The sequence below is a fragment of the Corvus hawaiiensis genome, chromosome 9, assembly GCF_020740725.1.
Source record: "Corvus hawaiiensis isolate bCorHaw1 chromosome 9, bCorHaw1.pri.cur, whole genome shotgun sequence".
NCBI lineage: Eukaryota > Metazoa > Chordata > Aves > Passeriformes > Corvidae > Corvus > Corvus hawaiiensis.
Window position 1 is genome coordinate 17,527,010 of NC_063221.1, and position 9,892 is coordinate 17,536,901.

The 9,892-nt window shown below is 38.2% G+C and overlaps 1 long non-coding RNA gene across 1 annotated transcript; it reads right to left on the reverse strand.

The window, feature by feature from the left end:
* Positions 1-409: 409 nt before the first annotated feature.
* On the reverse strand, positions 410-9,852 carry LOC125330082. The gene is made up of 3 exons (XR_007205366.1): positions 9,677-9,852; positions 4,578-5,306; positions 410-4,180 (listed from the first exon to the last, which is right to left on the reverse strand). It is a non-coding gene; the product is annotated as an uncharacterized LOC125330082 (long non-coding RNA).
* Between the last annotated feature and the right edge of the window lie 40 nt (positions 9,853-9,892).

Sequence of the window (9,892 nt, forward strand, 5' to 3'; positions counted from 1 at the left end):
CAAAACTCTTCTATGGCTCTTCAATTCCACTGAAAACCTGATACAGATATAATAAAGTTCACAAATAAAAACACTGTTTTAAAAAAACTTAATCATTGATACATTTGACTTTCCTACTTCACCCCCTCTTTATCCAGTGGACAGCGCAACTCCCTCCTCCAGATGTCTGAAGAGGCCGGTTCTGCTGGGTAAAGGCATGAAAGCCTGAAGGAAAATTTTGATTCCTACCTAGACTTCTGCAAAGAACTGGGACAAATGGGCTCTGTCTCCCTCCTCTTAGTCGTGCAAACAGCTCAACCTATTCAAGTAATTGTCCTGACATATTTTCATTATTAGTAACTCCATTGCAAGGATCTAGTATAAACTCTATTTACGGTATAATTGCACTCCTTACACTCGCACTGTTATGGTAATGTTTATTCTTTGTCCAGTCACCAATTTTGCAGGAAAAGGGACTATTTTCAAAATATTGCTTTTCCTCCATAAAACACAAAAATCCTTTTCTTCACAGCTGTACAAAACCACCTTCATTTTAAACAGCACAGTCACTAAATTTTGCAAAAGTTAACAATTTTCAAATTGTATTCACAATTTTCAAATGTGTATTCAGTACACATTTAGCTACTAGTATTAGTTTCAATTTAAAAGAGACATTAAAATATATCATACTTTTGAGGAAGCACAAGCATTGCACTGGAGCCAAAAGTGAAAGTAATTAAAGCAAAAGGGAACCTCACTTTTTAATCCAAACATGTAGAAATACCAATGCAAACGTGTGTTGAAAAAAAAAAACAAACACCATTTGTTCTTCTAGTTTGCAGTCATGGTGGTAGCCTAGCAGAAAATTTGCTTTAGGCTGATAGCTTCTACTTAGGGTGATGTACGTTGATAGTAATCTAACCTCAGAGAAGCAGCTATTGACAGCACAAAGATGTCAACATTGTGGCATTGTCTGCAATTTCTGCTCCAAGAGTCGTTGGTGAGGTTTGGTAAACAGCAGAGAGCAGGCCAGCCTCTTCCCAGGAGATGAATTCCCTTTTGTCTCGTGACCTGCCGCCTCCTTAGCTGGCTGTATCATCAAGACAAATTTTCTGCTCTATTAGGGTTTCCCTGAGGAATTATTTAATCTGTTTTACTTGGGACTATTTCCCCTGTCCGTGAGCAAAATAAATAAAAGTACATCTCATAATCTTTCTTTCTACTAACTCAAAAATGAAAAGTCTGTCTCCAGGACCTGACACATTTTCTTTTGGTCAGCAATATGCTAGGAAGACAAATTAATGTTTGACTAAATTATAAAACCAAGAACTATTTGTGCTAAAAATCAAAGTATTGAATTAAGTCAGAACACAGAGGTTGATGTTCATACAGTTCATAATTGCTTGAGCAGAAGATTGCAACACAATTATCTAGGTTTAATTCTTTATTCTGATACTGAGTAGCTCCTGGGGAAGCACAAGGGGAGGACTCAACCCAGCAGTCACACCGCACCAATCTCTGAGCAATCGTATCTGAGCAAATGAAATATTTTGTTAAGCTCTTACTCAAAACCAGCACTGTTTTAGCAGTGCAGCTCCTGACTGTATACTTAGCAGATCAAGTTCATCTTTAAGGTTAGCTTAGTGACAATTATTTCAGGATGAATTTCTTTCAGTCTTTTCCAAGCAACATTATCTGGAAAACGTTCTTCAAGCTCCAACACTCTAGTTGTTTGTGACAGCCATTTTTAAGATACTGAAAAACAACAGCTTGACAATACTGTGAAAGTTGAGCTTCCTTTCACACATCATGCCATCCCCTGATCTTTTTTAACTTGGTATTTAGATGTCACAAACACAACTTTGAATATGCACATAAAAATAATGATTTCAAATGTTATGCTCAGTGTGACTATTTGGTATCCAGAGCATCTGCTTCAACCCCTTCACTGGTACAGTTTTGGGAAATCTCATGAAGTAAGAAAGGGAAAGCTATATAGCAAAGTGCTGTATATTTAAAAGGGTAATACAGTCAACATTTCACTTTGAAATATTTTCTATTGAAAATTCTCTTTAATATTACAGAAATGATATTACACTTGTCTTTTAACCCTCCAACAGTGCTTGGAGTTGCAGAAGCAGCAGCATGTTGATCGGCAATCACACTGGCAGCAGTATCTGAAGCTGAGCCAGTTCTGTGATAGAGCACCCTATGACAACTTGCCTTGTGATCACCAAATGCATTTGACTATCTGATTCTCAAGATCCTGTCTTTTGATATGAAAGGCTACAGCTTCATAGTTAGGTGAAGCATGAACAAGCAGATCACAACTCTTTAACTCCTAAAACTCCATACTACCATTTATTCTCCTAAAGAGAATAAAAACCATGTAAAACTCATAGTTATTAATATAATTTAATTTCATTCCCTGGCACATCCTGATTATCATCTCACTTGCTCTTTCTGGAATTTGCTAAAGCTTCTTTGTCTTCTACTGAGAATTTATAAATCACATGTTCCATACGCTCTAGATCATTGATTTCCTGGTGCAATAACGTGGCTCGCAGTGACCAATAAAGGCTCCCTGCAGGGTCGGGTATTTTAGAACAACACTTCCCTCTGCCGGATCTGTGCGCAGTCACAGCTCTGCCTGCATGGAGGGACCTGCACACACCCTGCGCCTCTCGCTCCGCAAGACCCCTGCCCCTCCCAGACTGCGCGGGACAGTACGAAACTAGCAAAGCTCATACTAATTCATTAGATGAATAGGATACTCATAAAAGTTTAATCCAGTATCAACTGGACAGAAATATCAATATACTTTCTTCTCAAGACAGGAGTATCTCAGAGTCATAGATAATGTGAAAGTTGGGAGTCCCAGGGTCTGACCTTCCATATGCACTCCAAAACCCTGACAGCTTTATGTCAGATGAAATTAGAACAATATTTCAAAGCACCTTTTACCCAGATCAGCAGCCATTACTTTCTCAATAGAGTGTAAATATATACGGCCCCACAGAAAGTAAAAAGAACAGGTTTTTTTTAAGAAGAATTTCCCGCACCTCTTATGACTCTAATGAAAACTAGGATGATGCTACAGTGAATTTTAATTGAGTGCTACACTTCCTACCTGGCCATCTGTTCCAAACTGCTAGCAATAACCAGAGTATGACATTTTACAGGGGGCTTGATGGTAACTACCATATTCAGACACAGCTTTTGCCTTCAAGTCATTCAGTGGTTGGAACATTGTCCTCAGCTGAGGGTGAATGTTAAGAGGAAGGGGAGAGAGAACTGCAGAGATACATGAGTAAGACTGTGCTTAATTCTTGCCCCTCAGGAGGACAGTAACTGGTCCCAGTGCAGTACTACACGTGCTCCTTACTAATTTGTAAAAACACCACTGAAAAACATAATTAAGCATTTTTCTGAACGAACATTCTGTTCACATACTCTGCTGAATGAAGGCTTTTGGTGGACTTCAAAACACAGGAAGAAAATGAATAAGCTGAAGATGGAAGAAGGGTACTAGAAAATACAGATATAATTCTAAAACAATATTCCATGTCAGTGAAATTTACTTTGAAAAGGCAGACAGAGAGACAGAGACTTTTTCTGTTCCACAGAAGAAAAGTCAAAAGATTGGATCAAGGTGGTACTCAGTGTTGAAAGGTAGAACAGGTAAGAGTGCTGAAAGCCATACTGAGGTTAATTGGAATGAGCCACCATATAAAACACAAAACAGCTAGGTGGTTCTTGATCTGTGTTCAAAACAAAGCCTGTGCTAAGCACACAGAAGTTCTAGTTAGAAAATATCATATGAGAAATATTTCACCTGAAAAAAAGTGTTTTCAAAGAGTCTGGAGAGGAAATAAAAGGCTTGAATAAAGAAACCAGAATGTCAGGATTAAGGAGGCACCCTGAGCAACAACAATAGGGAAAGGAAACAAAAAAGCAAACCCAACAGCATAAGGTGGCATTAGCAATGTTTTCCTAAGCAGGATGTTTTCCAGTCATTGCCTTGTTTTTTAATGCTGAAGAATGGGATTCTCTGTGTCATGTTGATGGTATTGCATTCTTGCCTCCTGGTGATCCTTGCATCTTGTTGATTAATTGTAAAGTCTCTGTCTGAGACTTTCCAAGGAACTTCTAAGGTGGACTCCAAGTAGACGGCATAAGATGAGTATTTGTCTTCCAAGACCTTTGAACACAAAATAAATGTTTGTTGGCTCTAGTAGCCCTACAGGCATTATCAACTCACATTTGACACTTAATAGTGCATTACTAATAATTGCTGTGTGTCTGCTAGAATGCTACTAACAAATAATGATTAAAAAAAAATTAGTGCTTTGGGATTCAAATACCATTCACTCCTATTGTTCACAAATGCCTTGACTCCACTGTACAATTCTAGTATTGCAAGTACAAGTAATAAAAATAAGCAATTAAGAATATAGCACTTGAAACACTACATCACATAATTTTCTGCAGAAAACACAGGAAACACAGTTCAGTGTATTCTTATGCAGATCCTGGTTTCTCTCAACTGTCCTAGGTCTCTTTCACTTATGCTATCTTATTTTTTACATTGCGCTCACCTTGCACAGGGGTGAAAGAATTATACACCAAGTAAATATTTCATTAATGCCAGCTTCTGTTTCCTCAGCACTCTTGTAAAGTCTTGATTTTCTTGAATTCAGCACTTGTCTGGGGACAACTTCATGCTTGCTAGAAATGAGAAGTTCTCCAGTAGGGAATTCCTTACTGTGTTGTTTTATGTCACCACTGCTCCTTTACTTGTTAGGCCTCACACATGCAGCCATGATTTCAACTGGGACAGCTCAAGAGGGTTACTCCCTTCAAATTTTCTCCTGTTGCTGATTATAGTCCCCAGCTAATTTTTCACCAGAAGTTGCTGCTCCCTCAGAACTGCAGCCTGGTTTGTGTGTGATGTTGCTCCCCCCTTTGGGGCTACCCAGACTAACTGGATCAGTTAAACACTTTTGGTTACAGGGTTTATCTCTGCATCATTTTGAAACACCCACTTTGGGATCAACCAGTATAAGCTCTTTCCCATTTAACTTGCTCTTACAAAAAATCATCTGCTGTGCACCTTGCAGACTCGGATCCTCAGGGAAGCTGTTAGATCGAAAGACCAAAGGCAAATTATTTGTCTTACAGCACACTTTCAATCTGGATCTTTTCCTCATTCCCTTCAGTCTTCTTTCTGAATGTGTATTTTGAGGTTGGTCAGTGATTTATCTGAACAAATTATTCCCCATATCCCTCCAGAAGTGTACACATCAGTTCTTTACTATTTGTAGCCCCTGCAGAAAAAATTTCACAGAATCACTTTCTGGTAACTTGAGGAACCCATAAGAAAAAAATTGTCTCTGCTAGATCTTAACAGAAACTTGCTTTCTTTTTTCTAAAGAACATGGAAAAAATAAGACAAGAAGGTCTGTTATACCAAAGTATCTTTACCTTAATTCAAATACAAAGAAGGTACCTCTGGAATCCGTCAGAAAAGACTTCCATTGTCATACCCTCTTTCACTATTACTAATACCATGATTCTGCAAGAAGAAAAACGCTAATTTTTTCCACAAACCCACACAACATAAAAATATTTAATTTTATAAAGAAGTCAAAGATACATAGACACAATTTAAGATCAGATTGGTGGTACAAAAAAAGTCCAAATAAATTAATATTAATTTGTTTATGGATACTGCTAAGAAATGCTAGAGCTTTCCAACACCTGCTTCACTCTGCAGTTGCATTCAATTTTCTTTCTCATACTTTCATTAAAAATGTATGAGGTCATTTAAAATTGGAGTCCTCTCAACACCTTCTAAGATTAGATCTTTAGAGGCAATAAAGCAGTATAATTTGAATTCCAGGATCACATTAATTGGCCGTGATGCCTTTTTTAAAACAGTGCCAAGCTTATACAGTAACTACTATCTGATAAGCAAATTGTAACAGTGCAGCCTACCAGGAAAGAAAAGAAAAACTCATTATTTTTGAATGAGAATCAAAATAAATGCTTACAGCACAGCCTGTTATGTGGAGTTCCTTGGCACACATTTGGAATGTTTAATCACAAAACAATGTAGTCAGACACGAGTCATACAGCTCACCCCACATGACTGAAAAGTCCTATGCATTTGTTTAATACTCCATACTCTGAGTAATATAGGAAATTCTCCCTGAAGTATTTCCAGCTTCCTAGACTTCCCTTATGCAATCCAGTGTTAGTCACACAGTGCGGGAGCAGAGAGTCACATCCCCTTCCCCGATCCAGATGCTGGCAGGACTCAGCCTTCAGGAATAAAGCTGGGCTTGTGAGATATTTGGGCTGTACTTCTTCATGTGTATTATCAGCATTCTTTTTAAGATGGCACACTAATTCCTCAGAACACTTCTTCAATAAAGATTTGCAAAAGACAAGATTCAGACTCTTTCTTGAGCAGGTCTTACAGCCACAACATGGTAGACTGTGAAGTGACAGCATGGCCATGGGCTAGGGGTAAGGATGGTCCCTCCCACCCGAGAGACTCCAAATTATCTATAGCTGAGTGGTGTGTGAGTGTCCTGCCTAACCTACTGCATAGGCATGAGTACAGGACACTGAACTCTGCAGACACCAGCATGTCTTTCTGTGCTTTTGTTTGAAAAGCAGGACTTGAAAAGCAGAGCTGTGCAGTTCTGAGAGAGAAAGGAATAGAGGAAGATACTAGGAACAGGAATTGTGAGGAAAGAGATTCTCTCATCTGCTGTCCAGCAGATTTTGTGATGAGAAAAACAGGCTTTTGTCCATTTCTTGTTAGTAAACAAGTCTGTGACAAAGACTTGTATGTCCCATCAATAATTTAATGTCTTTTCTTGTTGACAAAAAAAAAAATCTTTAGGGCCTTAAATTCATATAAAAAGGAAATTACAACACATACCTGCCTTTTGGAACTGTCACATATAAGGTTTTATTTTTATGACTTGTATAATACCACTTTGGAAAGTATTGGCTATATGTCAAGGAAAAGCTGATTTAAATTTTATGTTTTTCATCTCTACTTTGATTTGACCAGGATACAGGTTTATTAGAGTCTTATCTACTGCAGCTAGGGTAGAAAATTCTGATGGACAAAACACAGCTGAAGTCAGCTGATTTTTTATGGACTGTTAATAGCGTGCTTGGGCACCCAAATTCTGCCAAGTAATTTTCTCCTCTTCAATTGAACTGCCTCACTAATGAGTTTTGAAGTGTAGAAACTCCTGACCTCCTTTCCTATTAAAAAAAAAAAAAATGGAGCTGGATTATATGAAAAGAAATTAGACTAAAAATGCACTAATTCTTACTTCTAATGAATGAGAATGTGTTAAGCTGCCATGGTAGACTTTTATCAAAAATTGAGGAGGTGTTATTAAGCAGTTACAAAATGAGCGAGATGCTTCTAAACTGAACCTCAGTATGAGATACGTGGGGTGCTTAAAAAAGGTCAGATAAGTTCAATCTGGGTGATGGCAAAGTTACTTTTAAAATACAGAAATAGATATTATTTTAATGTATGAAAGATAAATCTAAAAAAGCAAATACCTCACCACACCTAAATTTATCACTTTAGCTGAGCCCTGGGTTTCAGGAACGATTTAATTTTATGCAAACTGTCAAATGCTGCATTCATAAGACAGTGTATTTAATCATTAGGCTCAATGTTCCTGTTTTCCCTGCTGTGCCAGAACTTGTAAAATTCTTTTAAGTTAGTGATCTTTGAAACGTAAGTTTTGGACCTTCACACTGCTCAAAGTGTAGGAAGGCTGGACTGCTTACTCAGTTTCTCTAACACTGATGAGACAGGCCTCCTTCAAGACCTTCTGACTGATATGCAAAGTGAGGATTTCCTGCTTAAAGCACAAAATACCATTACATTAAAAAAAAATAAAAGTAATTTTGGGGGAAGAATTTGAAAAAATTGCTACTGCGCATAGGTAGCAACTACAATTTTCATAGCTGTTCACTACAGCAGACTTTGATTGTTGCAAAAGTTGGACCTCTTATATGTTTTTCATATTACTTCAGTTGAAATTTAGACCAAAACTGTTGCTCCAGATGCTACAGAATTGTAACTAAAAGAACAGACACTACTGTCTTTGCCACATTAGTCAAGCTGCATGGATCCTATTAACTCACATGCTCAAAAGATTGTTTCACCAAGAGGAGTCACAGTCTTCCAAGAGAGGAAATGTCAGTGCTAGCTGGAGCAGACAACATTCAAAACCTCCTGTATTCTTGACTGTGTCTGCTGATCTGGTAAACACTGAGCATCTCTTAGGGTAAGAACTCAAACAGTGCTTGTTTCATCATCTGAGGATGAATCCGGAGTACTTTACCAACATCCCTTCAGCTATCTGTATCACGGGCCGAGAGTAGAAGGGTGGTGCCGAAGCCCGGGAAATATCACAGTGCATGGATTACCCCATGACATCTGCTTTGTACACAAGTCTGTGAAAAATACGTGCATCAATGGAACAAAAGGCCAGTAGTAGGCTAAAATTTCTTTTTTCCCCTTTTTGAAGCTTGTCATGACACAGCAGAGGTTGGGATATGCTGCTCTTCAGTGCATGCTTGCAGAGGTCCTCTCTGCCAGAGGACTGCATTTTGAGACAAGAATTCTCAGAAAGCATTACAGAAAAAATGAAGAAAGTGTTAAATTCTTTGTGTGTCTTATTTAATATCTAAAATAATTGCTGGGACTTGTTTCTTAATTTTGCTGTTTTGTTCTGGCTTTGGCAGAGTATTTCTACATCCAAGCAGAGTGTTCTAGTTTGTTCTATGAAATTGGTTCTCTTCAATCAGCTCTTACTCTTTCATTTTCTATGAATATACACAATGATTATATACATAGCACAATACATATGGTAATAATATGCAAATAGTGTATCTATACCATTTCAGATCTGCATTCCGCCTATAATCCTTTTCTTTGTGATTCTTACTGACACATCAGAGATCCTTCTAGTATCCACATTAAAAGGAAACAATGAAGACTTGCTATAGAAAGTGTTTTCTCATTGGCTTGTACAGTTGTTTAAAAAATATTTATCTGTATTATTGAACATTTTTGAACAAGAAATGAATTTGACACAATGTCATGCCAGGCCCTTATAATATCTGATTTGTGGGTTCTTTCAGCTCTGCAGAATCACAATGGAACTTAGCATACAAAATTAATTGTACAGCCTTTCTCTTAAACAATGATGTACAATGATGTAAACAATCTGTACAATGGTGTTGCTATTAAGGCAAACCAGTTTAGTGAAGATTTATAATAGCAGGAAACGTAGGCTGCAAAGACATTTCAAATATATATACATATTTCTAACTGAATAATCAAATTTAGTGATGATGAGGAGTTGATTAAAGGGAACTTTTTCATTTACAAATGGAGTAAGTCTCTGTTCTGATTGTTAAGGGGAACCTTTAAAAGGCAGATTCTGTGAGTTTATGGAATACTTCAAGAGATCTGGAAAATCTCACTCTTTTCCTGATAAGTGGTTAACTTAGGCATGAGATAATGGTTTACGATTTTGACACTTTATTCCCTCCAGAAAGACCAAAGCCCAAAGAAGGCAACCAGCTGGCCCAGTTTACCCCAACAGAGCGCCAAGTTCTATGATACTTGGGAGATGCTACGTACACGTATGTAACTCCATACCAAGATGTCGTCGAGCACGAAGAGATGAGAAAAAAAATCGTAATTCAACTTCTGGCCCAAAAAACCCCCCAAAACCCACCACAACTTGGTATCGGGGAGACATTTCTAAGCCTTGGTTCAGCCCCGTCGCTGCGCCTCACTACGCGCCGACCTCTCTCCCTCAGCAGCTCCTCACCCGCACGGCGGGACGGGCGCTCT